We start from the raw sequence: 22,110 nt of genomic DNA, 5'->3' as shown, positions 1-22,110 counted from the left end.
TATTAGGAGGTTCTGCAGCAGTTGATTTTGCCCCAATGCAAAATCTCTAACAGGCCCCCAAAGTACTGTTATAATACTGGTGTTTTGTTATACTGTGGAGGAGTCTTTGTTCCCATAAGCCCAGATGCGACTGCTACTTTATATCCGCCTGTAGCTACGCTACTGGTCAAAGGGACTCTGCACTCTTTTGGAGAACTTTTCATAGGAGTCAGGGGCAAAAAGGTGAATGACTCCAGTCATAGAAACATCAGTTGTGACTGGATTAAATCCTTTAGTATTATGTGTCTGCAATTTGTTAAATGTATTAAAATTCATTTTATTAGCAAGTAAAGTCGTTTTTAATTAATTCTACAAAGGGGGCGCCATTTGTTTAATCTGCCTGGGTCACCAAACTACCTTGTCCTGGCCCTGAGTATGTTCCATTTTCAACTGTATCTGGGTCCCGGTGATGTACATACAGTTGAATGCTATGATGAAGTCGGGAGCTGTCTACTCCACCATCCACCGGACTCTTTTCTCCCCAGCAGCAGGAGTGGTGACACCATATCTTTTTAGGTTTAGATCCTTGGGGTATCAAATCTAGAAATTGGCACATATCTTGATGTTTCTTGGAGAACCTTTTCCACATCTACCTCTGTGCTGATGATGTTTCTCCACTTTTTGAGGATTTCATTTTTGTTCATCCTCCTTATTTCAGGGACCAGTTCTCGGTATTTTAAGGTTTTAGAAAAGGTCCTCTGAAGTTGTTCATTGGGGGAGTTTGCAGAGTGGGATTCCGTGAGGTTCTCAATTTTCTTTTTCTATGTAAGCAGTTCATGTTCTTTCTTGTTTTCTCCAGATTCTATCTTATGCATGGCAGTTCTGAGGTGTCATTGTCCATATCCAGTGGTTGGTTGTCTTTTCGGCCTAAAGAAAACAGTGGTTCCTGCCTTTGATCCCTCTACTTAAACTTACAACCAGATCTTTTGGGGTTTTTCTCTAACATTATAAAATTAATTTTGCTAAGTGTATCATGAAACACATAGGGACCACCTAACCCTTGGAGGTCTGTAAGGAAGTCATTTTCTTCTAGTGGCAGAATTGCAATATAGAAGGCAATGATGTCATCATATGACTTCTGACATATATTTTATTGTGATGTCGTAGTGCTCGGGTTCTGCAAGTTACCATTACAAATGTCTTACTGTGAGTTCATAGTGCTGGGGAAGTCACACAAGGACACAATGCCACTACTTGGTTTGCAATTTGTCACTGACTAAGTGAACAGCTTGATAAATAGCAATCTCTTATCTCCTTTTTAATTGTGATCTTTAGTGCTGTCTGCTTCTCTCCATAAAGTTTGACCATCCAGTCCTGTCCAGTTTTCATATTTATATGCTAGTTCTACAATATCCATTCTGCAAGGTCTTTAGGTTCAGCACATACATCAAGAAAATCTCAGGTGTTAAATGTAAAGCCTCAGCATATGCAACTGTCTACCGTACAGTTGCATACATCGTCCATTGGCTACTATTGTATAAAACAAATGATGGTATGCTATTGTTGTGGTCCACAACAGTATATAGAAGCAGACCAGACTAAGCTATCCTATACAGTGAAAAAAAAAATTCTGCCCAAGAAACCAAGTATTTGTCAGATCCATAGGGATCTTGGACCCATTTATCATAAAGGCTTTTTTTCATGATTGCATTTTACTCATTTTGGGTTAAAAATATTTTTTTCAATTGAATCGGTAAGATAAGAACTGAACTATAATGAGTATTTAGGAGGTCAGAAATTAGGAGCTGTCAGCTGAGCTACCTGACGGAAGAAAGTAAGAATACAGAGCATGCTACTAGAGAATCTCAAGGCTGTATAGAGGAAGGGGCTCAAAACTTTTAATAAAGACCAATTGAAAAAATTATTTTTAGCTCAAAATGAGTACAATGCAATCATGAAAAAAAAATCCCCCAAAAGGTGTTCATAACCTTTAAGATGAATGAGTCCATAGATACCTATGAATCTGACAAATACTTGGTGTCCTGGGCAGAAATACATTGTTATAACTTTTTTTCACGTGCTGCAATTGCAACGTGACAGTCACAAAAAAATCTGACTTGGACGGATTTTTTTTTCACATTTGCATCTTAGTCGTAGCATGTCTAATTGAAACACCATTGCAATACATTATATGAAATATCACGTTACTTTCTTGCCATGCGACACATGTCACCTTGTAGCCATACTTATTGTTGAATAATTAAGGAACTTTGCAATAGTTGTTTTTTTTTCCATAAAAAAATCACAATTGTTTTGCCTACAGCTTCTCTGTATCTTCATGGTAACAGACAACAAACAAACTTTGTGTAGTCTGACCTGTAAATTGTAGTCCCCTTCTTCTGCCCTGTAATTTTTGCTAACCTACCAAATATTTGTTTGTCTGTTCCGTGGAAAGAAATAGATCTGAATAGGAGACATAGATGCAAAATGTCATTGGGTTGTATTTTACAACTGGATGAAAGTTGTTTTCTACTAGATGACCACCTACTTTAGAGAGCACTTTATCTCCATGTATGATATGAGATAAAATAGATTCTAGGACATGGTTCACACCATACGGTTTCAGTTTCATGCTAGAAAAGTGCAATTGCGCTTACCGGTAATTGGTTTTCCTGGAAGTCTCCATGATGGCACTACTGAGACCAACTCCGTCTCTGCCAAGGACAGGAAACACTTGAAGAGTTTACATTTTTCTCCCCTCCTCTATCTCCCTAGTGATTTGCCAAGAACCAATACAGGATTAGAAAACCAAGGAATAAAGAAATATCTCAAATAAACCAAAATATTAAATTAAGGTAAAATTATTATTTTTTTGTTTTGTTTTTTAGGTGAAGGGAAATTATGGGTGCTGTCGTGGAGACTTCCAGGAAAACCAATTACCAGCAAGTGCAATTGTGCTTTTCCCTAGTTGTCTACACAACGGAACCACTGAGAAATACCAAAGTAATTAGGGTGGGAATTAGGGCGGGACTACCACTTGGAGGACTTTAAGTCCAAAGGCCAAATCTGAGTTAGGCTACTTTCACACCACTGAGGAAGGGGCCACGTCCCCGTAACGCGTATGGGCTATACCTTACACCGGCATGCTGGCAGAAAGTCTCCCCTGGATTTAACCTAAGTTCCTGGAACGAAAAACCCTGGCGGTACTCTATTTTAACGAGCGCTGAATTCGCTGACGATACTGGATACAGAGTCAGCTGAGATCAACGAGTCGGTATTCAGAGACGGGAATGGAGCAAGAGTAAGGTAACATTGAATAAGCAAGTACAACTGAGTGGGACGCCACATTGCTGTTTACATTGTACCCTCTAGTCTCTCCCGTTATACCGTGAATTAACCAGGAGTGGAATCTTAACATGAGACATTATCTTGACTCACTACTTGGGCAATTTATCTGAAAGAAAGAAGAAACTGAACTTTGGCAGTACATTACTGCAGTTTAAAAGGAGCATCCGATTTGTATTTGCAGTTCATTTGGATGGACTTTAACTCATCATTGCCCTTGCTTTATTTTGCTGCGACTAACGATACCTCTGCTGCTGATAATTGCTGACACTTGTTGCTGCTATATTATTGCTACATATTGTTATTTATTGTGCCACTGTTATTTTATGCCGATTTTAGTAATTGATTGTATTTTATTGAATAAATATCTCGCTTGTTGGCTACATACATAGAGTGCCTGGTCTATCTTTTGAAATTTTCAACAACCCCTTTGTGGCTGGGTGGGCCACTTAGACCAAGAGCACCTGTTCCATGTTGTCTAGTTGGAGTGATCCACAGATTTTCTTTCCTATATACTTTCACACTTGCGTTCGGGGTTCCGTTTGAAGGCTCTCACAAGCGGCCCCGGACGGATCCGTACAGCCCCAATGCATTCTGAGTGGATGCGGATCCGCTCAGAATGCATCAGTCTGGCTGCGCTTGGCCTCCGTTCCGCTCAGCAGGCGGACACCCGAAAGCTGCTTGCAGCGTTTTAGTGTCCACCTGGCCGTGTGGAGCCAAATGGATCCGTCCAGACTTACAATGGAAGTCAATGGGGAAGGATCCGTTTGACGTTGACACAATATGGTGCAATTTCAAACGGATCCGTCCCCCATTGACTTTCAATGTAAAGTCTGGACGGATCCGTCTGACTACAAATTGGACTTAGACTTTTTTCTGAAATATAATGCAGACGGATCCGTTCTGAACGGATACCATCGTTTGCATTATAGGAGCGGATCCGTCTGTGCAGATACCAGACGGGTCCGCTCCGAACGCAAGTGTGAAAGTAGCCTTACATAGCACATTCAGGCGATAATGTTTTGTAAAGGTATGGATAGTTTTCCATGTTGCTGTCCTACATATTTGTTCCATAGAGGCAGATGCTTTCTGTGCCTAGGACGTTGCCATGGCTCCAGTGGAATGAGCTCTCAACTCTTGATGAACCTCTTTACCTAGAGAATTGTAAGCTAGAGTAATAGTCTGCCTAATCCATCTAGCAATTGAACTTTAAGCTGCTCTTTTGCCTTTGTTTGGCCCAAACAAAGACCAGTAGTGTTAAGCGGGAATATTCGAATAGCGAATTTTAATCTCGAATATCAGCACTTTGAGAATTCGCAAATATTTGGAATCTAGTGCTACATATTCGTAATGACGAATAATGTAATGCTTCTTGCTTGTGGACCTGTCATGGTCTTACCTCCTTGCTGTTCCCTTCGTTTGACATGTGCTGGCGGCCATCTTGGTTTCTGGGTTTTCTTGTAGCCTCCCACCCTGCGGCTCCTCCTTCCCACTGGGAGGAGCTGGATGCCCAGCTCATATATATAGGAGGTCTGTGGCTTCAGTTCCTTGCTTGGTCCTCCTGTGTTCACATGCTTCCAAGACTGCTGCTGCTTCTGGTTCCTGATCCTGGCCTCGTCTGACTACCCCGTTGGTTCCTGATTCCGGCTTCGTCTGACTACCCCGTTGGTTCCTGATTCCGGCTTCGTCTGACTACCCCGTTGGTTCCTGTTCCTGGCTTCGTCTGACTACCCTTCTGGTTCCTGACCTCTGTCTCCGCAAGACCCTGCTTCGGTTTAGCCATCCGTTTGGACTTTGCTTACGGCTTGCTCTTCAATAAAACCTTCTTATTTTCCACTTATCTCTTGTTGTACGTCTGGTTCATGGTTCCATGACATTAGGACCAAGCCATGAATTCTGACGGTACAGGGCCACCCTCGCTACCTACGCTGGTTGCCAGACTTGATCAGCAGGATCACCTGTTGGGTCGGTTCGCTGTGGCGTTGCAAACCCTGCTTGAACGCACGGCTCATTTAGCTTCCGTTGCCGATGGGTCGGTTGTCGCTCCTGGGCCCGCTCCTACTGCCGCTCCGGTTGTTGCGCCAGAGTCTACCCTGACACCTGTTGCTGCGCCTGTGGTGTTTCAGGGTATGACCGGTTCTGCCCCCCTTCCACAGCGCTTTGGGGGAGAGCCAACTCAGTGCCGAGGTTTCCTTAACCAGGTGGGCATTTACTTCGAGTTGCTGCCACATGCCTTTCCTACTGAGAGATCAAGGGTGGGCTTCTTGATCTCGCTGCTCTCGGACAAGGCCTTGGCCTGGGCCAGCCCTTTATGGGAGAACAACAATCCGGTGGTTGCCGAGTTTTCCGGTTTTGTTGCTTCTCTTCGGAAGGTATTCGATGTGCCGGCTCGTGCTGCCTCTGCTGCGAAGCTCCTTATGTCCATCAGACAGGGTTCACGATCCGTAGCTGAATACGCCATTGAGTTTCGTACCCTGGCAGCAGAGGTGGGCTGGAATAATGAGGCTCTGGTCGCTGCTTTCTCTCATGGTCTCTCGGATGCCTTGAAGGATGAGGTTGCAGCTAAGGACCTACCAGTGGAGCTCGAGTCTCTTATTTCTTTCCTGATTTTGATTGACACCAGACTCAGGGAGAGACCTTCCTTTAAGGAGAGCCTGCGGAGGTCTCCTAACAGATTGGCGCCTACGTTTGCTGTCCCACCCGTGCCTCCCTCTCCTCCCACGCCTCCTGGGGATGACTTGTCTGGGGGTGAACCCATGCAGCGGGGGTTTGCTCGCCTGTCTGAGGGGGAGAGGGTACTCCGGAGACGCGAGGGCCGATGCATGTACTGTGGTCTCGGTGGGCATTTTCGGTTGGCATGTCCGAACCGTCCGGGAGAACGCTCGCACCTGAGGTCCTGTCGGGGGCAGATCTTGGGTGGAGTCTCCTCGTCCCCGGTTTCCCGTGTTGACAAACCACTGATCACGGTTGTCCTCTCCTGGGTCGGGGGCTCGGTGACGACCCAGGCGTTGGTGGACTCTGGTGCTGGTGGTTTGTTCATTGATAGAGTGTTCGTTGCCGCCAATTCCATTCCTCTGCAGCCTCGAGGTTCCCCACTGGCTCTTGAGGCGATAGACGGCAGACCCCTTCTGCCGCCACACGTGACTCATGAGACCCTTCCAGTGGGGATAGCCATTGGTGCCGTTCACAGAGAGTCGGTCTGTCTCCAGGTTATTTCGTCTCCACACTACTCGGTGGTCTTGGGGTACCCCTGGCTCCAGAAGCATAATCCGACTTTCGATTGGAGATCGGTCGAGATCCTCTCGTGGTCACCGCAGTGTGGGGCTAGTTGCATCCATGGGCCTGTCAAGTTGCTGTGTACTTCCTCGGACTCTCTGTTGCCCTACCTCCGCACCGCCCATACGATTGTGCCATAGAGTTACAATCCGGTGCCGTTCCTCCTCGTGGCAAAGTCTATCCACTGTCGGTAGCGGAGAATGAGGCCATGGAGGAGTACGTGAGGGAGGCGCTTTCACGCGGACACATTCGCAAATCCTCGTCCCCGGCAGGGGCTGGATTTTTCTTTGTGAAAAAGAAGGGCGGCGAGTTGAGGCCTTGCATCGATTACAGGGGTCTCAATCGCATCACGATCAAGAACGCTTACCCGATACCCTTGATTTCCGAGCTGTTCGATCGCCTCAAAGGGGCCACGGTCTTTACCAAACTCGACCTGAGGGCGGCATATAACCTGGTAAGGATCAAGGCGGGCGATGAGTGGAAGACCGCGTTTAACACCAGGACCGGTCATTATGAATCCTTGGTTATGCCCTTTGGGTTGTGCAATGCGCCCGCAGTCTTCCAGGAATTCATCAACGATGTTTTCCGTGACCTGTTGCAGCAGTGTGTGGTGGTCTATTTGGATGACATCTTGGTATATTCTGCATCCATGGAGGCCCACATTCTGGATGTCAGACGAGTGTTGCAACGCTTACGAGAGAACAAGCTGTTCGGTAAGCTTGAGAAATGCGAATTTCACCGATCCCAGGTAACCTTCTTAGGTTACATCATTTCCGCTGAGGGGTTCTCCATGGATCCTGAGAAGGTTTCGGCTGTCTTACAGTGGCCCCAGCCCAGTGGGCTTCGTGCCCTGCAGCGCTTTTTGGGCTTCGCCAATTATTATCGGAAGTTCATCAGGGACTTTTCCATGCTAGCCAAGCCTCTCACGGATCTGACCAGGAAGGGCAGTAATCCTCAGGTCTGGCCGCTCGAGGCCATCCGAGCTTTTGAGGCTCTAAAGTCCGCCTTTGTGTCGGCTCCGATTCTGTCGCATCCCAACCCTGGGTTGCCTTTTGTCCTCGAGGTGGACGCGTCTGAGACGGGAGTAGGCGCCCTCCTGTCTCAGCGTAGAACACCAGAGGGTCCTCTGCTTCCTTGTGGGTTTTACTCCCGGAAACTGTCTTCCGCGGAGTGCAACTATCAGATTGGTGACAGGGAGTTATTGGCCATCGTGCAGGCCCTTAAAGAATGGAGGCACTTGCTCGAGGGCTCGGTGGTTCCGGTTCTCATCCTGACGGACCACAAGAATCTGACCTACCTCTCTGAGGCCAAGAGATTGACACCACGTCAGGCCAGATGGGCTCTGTTCTTGTCACGTTTTAATTACGTGGTCTCCTACCTACCCGGCTCCAAGAACATCAGAGCGGATGCCTTATCACGGCAGTACTCCGAGCTGTCCGGGGAGGAGTCGATTCCGACTACGGTCATACCCCCGAATCAGATCCTGGCCGCTATTCGCACCAGCCTGACTTCTCCTCTGGGTGAGCAGATTTTGGCGGCTCAATCTGGTGCTCCCTCTGGGAGACCCAACGGCAGATGTTTTGTGCCTGAGGAGTTGCGCACTCGGTTGTTGCGAACCTACCATAACTCCAAGGCCGCGGGGCACCCTGGAAAGAATCAGCTGTCCTGGGCGGTTTCACGTCTGTTCTGGTGGCCTTCTCTACGTTCCGACATCGCCGCATATGTAGCGGCATGCTCCGTTTGTGCCCAGAGTAAGTCCCCTCGGCACCTTCCGTTGGGTCTTTTGCAACCCATAGCCACCGGGGAGCGTCCATGGTCACACCTGGGGATGGATTTCATTGTGGACCTCCCTGCATCCCGAGGCCATACGGTCATTCTCATGATTGTGGATCGGTTTTCCAAAATGTGCCACTGTGTTCCTCTCAAGAAGTTACCCTCTGCACAAGAGTTGGCCTCGATTTTTGCCAGGGAGGTCTTCCGGTTGCACGGTTTGCCCAAGGAGATTGTGTCGGATCGGGGGAGTCAGTTTGTGTCCAGGTTCTGGCGCGCCTTTTGCTCCCAGTTGGGGATTCATCTCTCTTTCTCCTCGGCCTACCACCCTCAGTCCAATGGGGCCGCAGAACGATCCAATCAGGCCTTGGAGCAATTCCTTCGTTGCTATGTCTCCGATCACCAAGACAATTGGGTTGACCTCCTGCCTTGGGCTGAGTTTGCCAGGAACACGGCGGTGAACTCTTCCTCTGGGACGTCTCCCTTCATGGCCAATTATGGGTTCCAACCTGCCGTGTTACCGGAGGTATTCTCTCCCCAGGATATTCCGGCTGTGGAGGATCACCTTTCCGTCCTACGTGCTTCTTGGGTACAGATCCAGAGGTCCCTTGAGGTCTCTGCGCAGCGCCAGAAACTCCAGGCTGATCGCAGACGAGCGCCCGCTCCTTCCTACCAGGTCGGAGACCGCGTATGGTTGTCCACCCGCAACCTCAACCTTCGAGTGCCCACTCCCAAGCTGGCGCCTCGCTTTGTTGGTCCCTTCCGAGTGCTTCGCAGGGTAAACCCGGTAGCCTATGCCCTTGCGCTTCCTCCTGGCATGCGGATCTCCAACGTGTTTCATGTCTCCCTGTTGAAGCCACTGGTGTGTAATCGTTTCACTTCCTCGATTCCTCGGCCTCGTCCGGTCCAAGTGGGCAATCGTGAGGAGTATGAGGTGAGCAATATCCTGGACTCACGCCTGGTCCGCGGCCGGGTGCAGTTTTTGGTCCATTGGCGTGGTTATGGTCCAGAGGAGCGTTCCTGGGTTCCCTCCGCAGATGTCCATGCTCCTGTCTTGCTCCGAGCCTTCCACGCACGCTTCCCTCAGAAACCGTTCCTTACTCCGCGGAGGAGGGGCCCTTGAGGGGGAGGTACTGTCATGGTCTTACCTCCTTGCTGTTCCCTTCGTTTGACATGTGCTGGCGGCCATCTTGGTTTCTGGGTTTTCTTGTAGCCTCCCACCCTGCGGCTCCTCCTTCCCACTGGGAGGAGCTGGATGCCCAGCTCATATATATAGGAGGTCTGTGGCTTCAGTTCCTTGCTTGGTCCTCCTGTGTTCACATGCTTCCAAGACTGCTGCTGCTTCTGGTTCCTGATCCTGGCCTCGTCTGACTACCCCGTTGGTTCCTGATTCCGGCTTCGTCTGACTACCCCGTTGGTTCCTGATTCCGGCTTCGTCTGACTACCCCGTTGGTTCCTGTTCCTGGCTTCGTCTGACTACCCTTCTGGTTCCTGACCTCTGTCTCCGCAAGACCCTGCTTCGGTTTAGCCATCCGTTTGGACTTTGCTTACGGCTTGCTCTTCAATAAAACCTTCTTATTTTCCACTTATCTCTTGTTGTACGTCTGGTTCATGGTTCCATGACAGGACCAATGACGTCATTGGCCCACAAGCAACTTAAGCAGGGAGGAATCATGACCTGAGATGGAGAAAAATGACGAATATTCTAAAAAACGAATATATAGTGGTATATATTTGTTTTTTAGAATATTCGTCATTTTTAAGTTGCTTGTGAGCCAATGACTCAATGACTGTATTGACCGCGCAATATTCACATATTACGCCATCATTAACTTGCCGATTTTCGCGTAAAAATAAGAATGTAGAACATTACTAATATACGAATTTGCAAATACATGACGAATATTCTACAAAATATTGGCGAAATATCACGAATTCTAATATGACCTCTGCCTCTCATCACTATTCTCCAGCCCTGTGTTCAGCATCCAAACTGATAACTTTAACATTCTGGGATTTGGATGTTTCTTTTTCCATTTGAATCATTAGTGGCCCTGAGGTGGACATTTCTGTCAGAAGGCAGAACCAAGCTCGTCTTGGCCGAAAGGAAAGTACCACTATCACTTTGGCCTTCTCTCTGTGTATCTTTGAGGACACTCTTGGGATTAGAACCATGGGGGGAAGCATAAGATATTCAAAATTTAAATTTTATTGCAAATGAGTCTACTGCTATGGGCTGATCTCTTGGATTCAGAGAGCAAAAGTTGGGGACCTTTCAATTGATCCTTGTGGCAAACAGATCTATCTCTGGATACCCCCATCTCTGTAATATCTGAGAGATGATCTTCTCCAATAAGGTCCATCCTCCTGGATATATTTGTTTTCTGCAAAAAAAGTCTGCTTGAACATTCTCTGAGCCTTTGAGATGTATGACAGTCAAAGATAACAGGTGATTTTTCCACCCAACAGAATATCTTGTTTGTTAAATTTAATAAATGCTTTCTCTTTGTTCCTCCTTCCCTCTGAATGTGAGACACCGCTGTCATGTCTGAGCATACCTTCACATAAAAACCTTCTAACCGACGAGTCACTGCCGTTAGAGACTGCCAGATTGCTCTGAGTTCCCTGGAATTCGAGGAAGTCGATTGTACTGCTCTGCTCCAGGTTCTCCTTGTTTTGCTAACATATTTGCTGTAAAAGTCACCATGGCAGACTGTATTTCATCCTTAACCGTAGCTTTGATGTCATTCATAGAAACAGGTGCCTCCTCCTTCACAAATTTGATTGTGAACGCTGACCAAACAGGCATTTTATAAGAAGGTTCATGTTTCTTATTGCACACATCTATTAGAGGATCCAGCTTTAGCTTTTGAGGATCCCTTTTTTCAATCTGAAACAACAGATGTATGAAATCATAGAGAAATCCACCACCAGCAAAACCTTATAATGGCCTGGATTTCTGCTACCAAACACCATAGAGCAATCCGATGTAGGGGCAGATGAGAGCTGTACGACACCGCTCTCCTTGTCTGCACAGGTGGGTCCCTACTCTTGGGGAGACACTGGGCGCCATTTAGCAGAGCACACCGCCGGAAGTGCTGCAGTGCCGGCTCCAAAACTGGAAGTGATGCGTCCAGCATGGCCTAACGCTTACCACACTGGCATGCATATCCAACCTCTCCACCCCCCCCCACTGGATGTAGTCCCCATGGCTTCTTGCTACTGCACCACAGCCAGGACTTCAGGGATGGCTTCCTGTAACATCAGGTATCGCGATCACTATACAGAGAATATCGAAGGGGCAGGAAGCTACTGGCTATGCCGCCTTTCTCTGCTGACTGCTCTAACTTCGGCCGAGCAAAACCCGACCCCTTAACCTCTCCTGTGTCTTGTCCTGCACAGGGACAAGAAAACACTGAGGAGATGGATGAGGGGAGAAAATTTTAACTTCTTTGAGTGTTTCCTGTCCCTGGCAGAGGTGAAGTTAGTCTCCTTGGTGCCGTCATGGAAACGACTAGGGAAAATGTATGGTTTGCAAATTTGTGCAACACCAGATTTACAATTTATGTGGGTTGCACAGTACGTAAACTGAAGGACAGGAGTCATCAGGAAACCTGGGATGCTGATAGTTCTGAGGCTCAAAATCCATCTACTGTTTTTAAACACTTTTTAAACTCTCAAGAAGGTGATTTTTCAGGCTTCAGATTTTGGGGGAATTAAAAAAGTTAATCATCACACACAGTGGCAATTGGAGAGGAGCACTATTGAATCATGAGACATACTGAACATTCACATTGAACAGCGCATAGCTAAGTGGATTGAATCTTAGAACTGACAATCTTATACTGTTTATGTTCCAGGGTTAATTTCATGTTCTTTTTAATGTATAATGTGTTATATGGATTTTTGATGGGTTTCTCTACATCTGTGAAGTTTACTGGAAGCGGTAGTGGACTGGGAGGAGAAGATTTCCTCTCAAATTTGTGTTTATTTCTCCATGTCCAGCTGTGAGATCAGTTTATGAATAAGGATCAGTATTAGATCTGAAACATGTCAACCTAACTGCGGTTTTTCCACACATACTGCGTGGCTGCCATATTCATCTTCTACTTGGCTTGGACTATGGGGGAGATTTACTAAACTGGTGTAAAGTAGAACTGGCTTAGTTGCCCATAGCAACCAATCAGATTCCACCTTTCATTTTTCACAGCTCCTTTGAAAGGTGGAATCTGATTGGTTGCTATGGGCAACTGAGCCAGTTCTACTTTACACCAGTTTGATAAATCTCCCCCAGTGTTCTTATCTTTGGATAAATAAAGCAAGATTATTGTCCTGAGCCTCCACTGGAAGTTTGTGTACTGCAATGATAAAAATGTTTTTTGTGCTAAGGTGGACATCACCTCTAATTTTACCTGCTGTGTTTTTTTATGGAGAGGAAATGCTTAGTAAAGGCCCCTTTGCACATGCCAATGATCAGTAAAGAGCGTACATGCGAAAACTCACGGGCCCATCTGTGAAGTGTTGGGAAGAGCACCCTCAGGCTTTTTGGATGGGGTGGAATAAGGCAGTGGCACATGCAATTTTGCTGCAACCTTGAACTTTTTAATACAGTATTTACATTTGAAAAAATATAGAAGACACGGGGGGGCACTCACTAGTTGGCCAAATGGACAATAAATCTATTTATTCTGAAACAAAAAGTTTAAAGTTAAAAGTGGATATATAGAGTACAGTACAATAAATACAATAAGAACTTGGGTAAAATAACAGTAGTGATAAAATACCAGTTGTAATAAAACCTGAGCTAAAAATGCGGTTGCAATATAGAAACATAGAATGTGTCAGCAGATAAGAACCATTTGGCCCATCTAGTCTGCCCAATATACTGAATACTATGAATAGTCCCTGGCCCTATCTTATATGAGGGATAGCCTTATGCCTATCCCATGCATGCTTAAACTCTTTCACTGTATTTGCAGCTACCACTTCTGCAGGAAGGCTATTCCATGCATCCACTACTCTCTCAGTAAAGTAATACTTCCTGATATTACTTTTAAACCTTTGCCCCTCTAATTTAAAACTATGTCCTCTTGTAGCAGTTTTTCTTCTTTTAAATATTCTCTCCTCTTTTACCTTGTTGATTCCCTTTATGTATTTAAAAGTTTCTATCATATCCCCTCTGTCTCGTCTTTCTTCCAAGCTATACATGTTAAGGTCCTTTAATCTTTCCTGGTAAGTTTTATCCTGCAATCCATGTACTAGTTTAGTAGCTCTTCTCTGAACTCTCTCCAAAGTATCAATATCCTTCTGGAGATATGGTCTCCAGTACTGAGCACAATACTCCAAATGAGGTCTCACTAGTGCTCTGTAGAGCAGCATGAGCACCTCCCTCTTTCTACTGGTAATGCCTCTCCCTATACACCCAAGCATTCTGCTAGCATTTCTGCTGCTCTATGACATTGTCTGCCTACCTTTAAGTCTTCTGAAATAATGACCCCTAAATCCCTTTCCTCAGATACTGAGGTTAGGACTTTATCACTGATTTTATATTCTGCTCTTGGGTTTTTACACCCTAGGTGCATTATCTTGCACTTATCAACATAAAATTTTAGTTGCCAGATTTTTGACCATTCCACTAGTTTTCCTAAATCCTTTTCCATTTGGTGTATCCCTCCAGGAACATCAACCCTGTTACAAATCTTTGTGTCATCAGCAAAAAGACACACCTTACCATCGAGGCCTTCTGCAATTTCGCTGCTAAAGATATTAAACAATATGGGTCCTAGAACAGATCCCTGAGGTACCCCACTGGTAACAAGACCTTGGTTTGAATATACTCCATTGACTACAACCCTCTGTTGCCTGTCCCTCAGCCACTGCCTAATCCATTCAACAATATGGGAGTTCAAGCCCAAAGACTGCAATTTATTGATAAGCCTTCTATGTGGGACAGTATCAAAAGCCTTACTAAAGTCTAGATAAGCGATGTCTACTGCACCTCCTCCTATTATTTTAGTCACCCAATCAAAAAAATCAATAAGATTAGTTTGACATGATCTCCCTGAAGTAAACCCATGCTGTTTTTCATCTTTCAATCCATGGGATTTTAGATGTTCCACAATCCTCTCCTTAAGTATGGTTTCCATTAATTTCCCCACTATTGATGTCAGGCTTACTGGCCTATAGTTGCCCGATTCCTCCCTACTACCTTTCTTGTGAATGGGCACAACATTTGCTAATTTCCAATCTTCTGGGATGACTCCTGTTGCCAGTGATTGGTTAAAAAAATCTGTTAATGGTTTTGCTAGTTCACTACTGAGCTCTTTTAATAGCTTTGGGTGTATCCCATCAGGCCCCTGTGACTTATTTGTATTAATTTTAGACAGCTGACTTAGAACCTCTTCCTCTGTAAAGACACATGCATCAGAAGATTCATTAGTCTTCTTTCCTAACTGAGGTCCTTTTCCTTCATTTTCCTTTGTAAAAACTGAACAGAAGTATTCATTGAGTCAGTTAGCTAGTTCTTTATCTTCTTCCATATACCTTCCTGCTTTTGTTTTTAATTTGGTAATTCCTTGTTTTAGTTTCCTTTTTTCATTTATGTATCTGAAGAATGCCTTATCGCCTTTTTTTCCCTGACTGAGCTAATTTCTCTTCTGCCTGTGCTTTAGAAGCTCTTATAACTTGTTTGGCCTCTCTCTGCCTAAAACTTTTGTTTTTGTGTGGTGTGACTCAGTCACTGTACTTATAGTAAACCACACTGACTGGTGATCACTAGATCCTAAGCTTTCCATTTGTGAATACTAAATCTAAAATGGCCTCCTTCCGGGTTGGCTCCTCAACTACTTGCTGTAGAGATAATCCCAGTAGGGAATTTAGAATATCTGTACTCCTGGCAGAACTAGCTATTTTGGTTTTCCAGTTTGCATCAGGAAGATTGAAGTCTCCCATAATGATAACTTCCTCATTCAATGTCATTTTAGCTATTTCCTCAACTAGTAGATCATCTAATTCTTTGACTTGGCTAGGTGGTCTATATATCACACCTACACGAGTTACCTTATGATTATCAAGCTGCAAGGTAACCCAAACTGACTCTAAATTGTTCTCGCTAACTTGTATCAAATTAGATTTTATGCTATCTTTCACATACAGAACCACCCCTCCCCCTTCTTGCCTTCTGTATTTTCTTTATAGAGAGAACCCTGGTATTGTTATATCTCAGTCATTACTCCCCTTGAACCACGTCTCAGTAACAGCCACTACATCTATGTTCTCAGATGCCATTATAGCCTCAAGTTCATTGATCTTATTCCCTAAAATGCGAGCATTTGTAGACAAGAATCTGAGCTTGTCATTTCTTAACCTTTGTGCTACTGGCATCTTCTGGCATTGTTCCGGGGGGCAGTTGGACCCCATTTCCTAGTTTAAATGCTCCTTAGCAAATACTTGGAACTGTTCACCGAGGACATTCGTTCCCTTGAGAGAAAGATGAAAACCATCTTTCTTGTACAGTTCTTTTCCATTCCAACAAGAGCTAACATGAGACACAAAGCCAAACCCTTGGTTCAGACACCATTCACCAAGCCATACATTGAATTCCTTAATGCGCATCTTCCTGTCATGCTGAAGGTTATGCACAGGCAAAACTGCAGAGAATAAAACAGTTGATGCAACCTTCCGTATATCCTTTCCAAGTGTGTGAAAAGCTTCTTTCACCTTTGAAACCTCATTGCAAGCCAGATTGTTTGTCCCAAGATGGACAATAACATCCACTTCCCTTTCCTGCTTTGCTTTCCTGCTTTAGTTCATTAAAGTTTGCTGGTGGTTTTGTAATTGCCCACTTCAACATAAACTACTTTCTTTCATTGCATTTCCAGCTTCTAATCACTGTGTGAATGCTTGTCCAATCACAATATGCTGTATATAACCAATAGTCACTTAGTGGTGTATGTACAGTCAATATGTTGGGTACAACAGATAGATGTCGGCATAAATGTTAGTACTTTAACGCTCTCTTTGCGTGTTCGGTCTTATCACCTCCAAACTGATTCTTTATTTCTTGTGGCCTGTCAGGACCTACGTGGCGTCCCACGTGATCCAACCGTCTCCTTGTGGTGTCTCACGTGACGGAGGCAGGTAGCAAAGCGTCTCTTCTGGGTCCCAGAGTTTCTTCATCGCTCCGCTGTAATGGTGAGAACAGTTGGTGTGCCAAACTTTTTAATTTCTTAATTCCTGAGCCTCTACACACTACCCCTGTGTGGGTCACTGGTGGGGTCTCGGTTCTTTACTGTCTTTACCAAATGCGTTTCGGGGCTACAACATGCCCCTTCAACATGTGGGTCACTGCAAATGACGATACAGTACTTTAAAACTTTGCACCTTAACAAATTCACAACTTCTTGATAGTTGCATCACTCAACATGGGGGGCGTAGCTGACTGCACTATTCCAAACAGAAGAAAATATATACTGATATATGTCAACCAGTCCAATGGAGGCCATGACGTATGGAGCCTATGGTTATATTTGACATACCTGTATACCCCAGGAGCTTTCTCTGCACATTCCTCATATGACAGCATTATTGAAATTTTGGGTGCAATGTTTCCTTGATGCAGAAAATGGTTTTATATTTCATAATTAAAGGAAATTACTGGGATTTAAAAAAAAACACAATGCAGCAGCACTTTGCAAACACAAATAAAGTACAATAATGCCATAATTATAGAAAATATTCTGGTGCTTATGCTACATAATTTTGTAAATTTGAGATTCTTAGCAAATAAATTTTCTACAAAATTATTTGGGCCCGTCTACCAAACGTCAAGGTGATCTCTATAAGACGGGAACCTAACACCAAATACTCCCTGTTATGTGCCATACTGGCTGCCATAAAATACAGGGAGTGCAGGTTCCACATGCATGCTGGGTCCACTCTGCCTTTTACCATTTTTTTGTGTCATAATGGCCTCCATTAAATCCAGGGAATGCAGGTACCAACGTGCATGTTCAGCCCACTCTATACCTCTTCTGGTGCCTAAAAGCTTCCAAAGAATGCAATGAAACCAGGCTACAGCTTTATACTTACACTAATTTAAATCAGCCTACAGGCTGATTATGGCATTATTGTACTTATTTGGTTTGAATAGTACTGTTGAATTGTTTTTTTTTTCGTATTTTCAGCCATGGAGACATGTACCTGCACATTGGGATGTGTTGACTGACCCCCTTTTTCTTGCAGTTGTACTGGAGCTGGAGGTGTGGTTGACTCCAGTTGGTCTTGCATCCCTGATCAGCCTGTCTGCCCCATAGGCTGATTTTAATTAGTGTAAGTTTAAAGCTGTAGTCTGCTCTCCATGAATTAATTGGAAGCTGTCTGGCACCAGGAGAGGTATAGAGTGGGCTCGGTATGCATGTGGAACCTGCATCCCCTGTACTTTATGGTTGCCGTTATGGCACATAACAGGTAGTATTTAGTGTTAGGTTCCCGTCTTATAGAGATCGCTTTGATGCCGACAGACGGGCCTAAATAATTTTGTACAAAATGTATTTTCCAAGAATCTCAAATTAATAAAATAACGTAGCATTAGCACCAGAATGTTTTCTATAACTATGGCATTATTGCACTTTGTGTTTGAGGAGTGCTGTTGCATTGTGTTTTTTTTCTTTGTATTTCTAACCATGGCAGCGTGCACCTGCTCATTGGGATGTGCTGGATGACCCCTTTTTTTTGTGATTTAAAAAAATGCCTAATAGAAGAAAAGTTGATAAAACTAAAGAAAAACAATAGCCTGTTCAACCCCCCACACTTTTCTTGCGGTCTACATCAGTTTGTTTCATTCCCTGCATGGAGGACATGCCGTACATGCACTTGACCACTGCATTCAACCACAGGTCTCACTGGTGATGCCTGCATGTGACCTCAGAGGCCAGTGATTGGCTGCAGCGGTCACATGAACGTACGTGACATTATCACAAGCAAACAGAGACTAGCCAGGCAGAAGAAGAACAGGCGAGTATATATTTTTTTATTATAAACTTTGCTGCTTAAATTTCTTTTAAATCCCAGATGACCCCTTTAACATCAAAATGGATAGTCACATAATGTAATTCACAAATACTTCTCCTGTAAATGGAAAAGATACTAAGACATGCATTTAAGAAATTACTATATACCTTGGGGACAATTTGAAATGTGTTTTTAAATGTGTAGGAAAGATCTGAAATGATTCCCCACCAGTCTGCATTACCAGACTACCCCTCATTAGCTATGGTGTCTTCACTTTCCTCTATAAAATGCAGTGACCCAACCTTCCACCATAGGATGCTCTGCATCCATAACTTCAACCTTGATATGCAAAGTCCATCATCTTCCACATAAAGTGCCCCCCACATTTTACTTTAAGATGCTATTCATATTATCCTTTATTTTAGGATGATGGCCTACCTTCTATTATGAGAAGTAGTGCCTCTACCTTCCAATTAAAAGGATTGTGTTTGGGTAGTCCAGTGGCACACTCAGCAGCAAAAGGGTAAATGGATGTACTGTAGGCTTCAGCCAGCGCTTGGCTTATGGCAGTGTGCTGGTGTGGTCCCCTGGAGAAAGGTACTTTGAAGTCTGGACATTTGTGGATATTTGCCCCTATTTCTGCTATGCAAAACCATCAATTCACTACTTTAGTGCACTGTGAAGGGTTAACTTGCAGTGTGATACGTACTCCTCATCATAAATTAGGCGCAGCATCCAGCAGTCCGTGAGCCTGAACTGATATCTACGCCAGGAAAACTGGCATAGAAGATGATAAATGTGGAGGGGCACTAGCCTCGCCCCCCCTCCCCATGCTCACAATGCCCCCTTTTTCCGGAAAGTGGCGAGGCTGCCTGAGTAAATAATATTTTGACGCAAGTGCCCTTCCTGGGCAAATGTGTGCTACCTTACTGGACATCCAGCTACAGTATGCCTTACGGTTTTATTTTTCTGGGCAGAAGAATTGCTCAGTTTCTGGCGTAAATGATGGGTAATCTCCCTGCCTAGACTCAGTAACTGTCCTCGTTATGCCCCATTTATAGAAACTGGTGAAGGTAACGTAAAAACAGCAGTTGCATCTAGATTTAGTCACAATGGTGTTTAAAAAGTTGAAAGGGGTTGTGTCAATTCCGCAAATAGCATTTATTATGTAGAGAAAGTTAATACAAGGCACTTTATTTTTCTATAGTGTGCAAGCACGACCACCACTGATGGATTGCCGGGTGGTCGTAACCAAGCCGTGCATAATGTGATGGAAAAATGAATCCAAGCAAAGCCAGCAAAGGAGGCAATATGGACAATCACAGTACATTAGTAAGTGCCTTGAATTTACTTTATCTACATGATAAATGCTATTTGCTGAAGTGAGACAGCCCCTTTAAGTTTTGTGACTTTTTTATACTAAGAACTGTGGCGTGGGGAATGATACACTTCTCCCAATGTATCCATATGTAGTTTACCCTATTTGCTATGCAACAATGCTAAAAATGTATTGTCTGATGGCATTGGATGGCATATCTACATAAACTGATGGATATAAAGATACAACTGTTGGATTTATATTCCTTACCTCACCTAATCCATGTGTCCTTCTGTGCCATTGTATCACTTTTTTTCTCTCTATTGATCAGTAAAGTACATCCCTTCTAATAGATGTGAAAAGCTAACCTTCATTTAAGGTAGAGTGGGAGAGTGTCCTTGGTTCCCTGTGGTGTAGCATACAATGTTAGCTGCTCTACACATTCAATAGCAGGCCTGTGCCTTTAATGAGGTGACCCCAGGCAGCTACCTCAGCATATGGGCAAAGAGTAAGAGCAAAACTCAGTGAGCTGACATAAATTGACACTTCTTCGCACACGGAAGAGGACAGTATACTGCTACAGATGGATCTGGATAGATTCGAGGCTTGGGCAGATAAGTGGCAGATGAGGTTTAACACATGTACAATAATGTAAAGTTATGCACATGGGAAGGAATAATGCAAGTCACCCGCACATACTAAATAGTAAAACACTCGGTAACACTGACATGGAAAAGGATCTAGGAATTTTAGTGAACAGCAAACTAAGCTGCAAAAACCAGCGTCAGGCAGCTGCTGCCAAGGCCAATAAGATAATGGGTTGCATCAAAAAGGGGCATAGATGCCCGTGATGAGAACATAGTCCTACCACTTCAAATTACTAGTCAGACCACACATGGAGTATTGTGTACAGTTCTGGGCTCCATGTGAAGCTAGCAGAGAGGGTCCAGAGGAGGGCAACTAAAGTACTAACTGGAATGGGGTAACTACAGTACCCTGAAAGATTATCAAAATTAGGGTTATTCACTTTAGAAAAAAGACGACTGAGAGGAGATCTAATTAATATGTATAAATATATCAGGGGTCAGTACAGAGATCTATCCCATCATCTATTTATCCCCAGGACTGTGACTGTGACGAGGGGACATCCTCTGCGTCTGGAGGAAAGAAGGTTTGTACACAATCATAGAAGAGGATTCTTTACGGTAAGAGCAGTGAGACTATGGAACTCTCTGCCTGAGGAGGTGGTGATGGTGAGTACAATAAAGGAATTCAAGAGGGGCCTGGATGTATTTCTGGAGTGTAATAATATTACAGGCTATAGCTACTAGAGAGGGGTCGTTGATCCAGGGAGTTAGTCTGATTGCGTGATTGGAGTCGGGAAGGAATTTATTTTCCCCTTAAGTGGGGAAAATTGGCTTCTGCAGGGTTTTTTGCCTTCCTCTGGATCAACTTTCAGGATAACAGGCTGAACTGGATGGACAAATGTATTTTTTTCGGCTTTATATATTATGTTATGTTTTATATGTACAGAAAACACATCAGCTATATTTGCAACTTACTTAAAAATGAAGGGAGGGAGGCCGCCTCGTTCATTTTGGGATCTCTGTTCTCAGGGGTGCACCTAGCATTTCTGCTGTCTGAGGCGAAAACTGAAACTGTGCCAATTTCTTAACCTAACTCCTTTGCCACAATGAACGCGCTCATGGTCCATGGCCCTTACTATGCTCCCCCTCTTGCCCCTACCTGGTGCTGCCTGACCTCATTGTTAGTGCACCCCTGTCCATTCTAGAGATACATAGATGTGGGTCCTACTTGACATTGGTGGCCACCAACCCTTTAACAAAAGTGCCAGTAGTAAAAATAAAAACAGATGTGTGTCCTGCTTTTCATAATTCCCACAGACCTTCACCTAATACCTGTTTTTGCTCCCTTTCCACCAGCCCCATCCCCCAAGAAAAAGGAAAATAGCACCAAAATATTACATTTGAACGCACCCTTAAAGGTGTTTTCCAGATGAGAAAAAATTGGGTCAATAATAAAAGAACGATTACTCCCGTCTCCCGTGCCAGTCCAGCTCCGGTGCTCCCCGACTACCCACATCACCGCTGCAGTCAATCACTGGCCTCAGAGATACACCTGGGCCTGCGCCCTAGATATTTTAGGACCCTGCTCCCAAGTAACTGGAATAGCTGACAATTACACCATTTAGGACTCTGGTAAAGAAGGCGACCGAGTTAAATACTTACATGAAAAAAGTTTATTAAAAATGTTGAATCTTGATGACTTACAAATATCACTTGTCTTACAAATGTTCTATAGAAACGTATGCACCTATTTAATGTGTTAAATATAATGATCAAGATTTAATTGATTCTTTATTACAACCAATTATATATCTAAAAGCATCC

Source organism: Bufo gargarizans, chromosome 4, assembly GCF_014858855.1.
Source record: "Bufo gargarizans isolate SCDJY-AF-19 chromosome 4, ASM1485885v1, whole genome shotgun sequence".
NCBI classification, from domain to species: domain Eukaryota; kingdom Metazoa; phylum Chordata; class Amphibia; order Anura; family Bufonidae; genus Bufo; species Bufo gargarizans.
Note: the sequence above shows the minus strand (reverse complement) of the source record.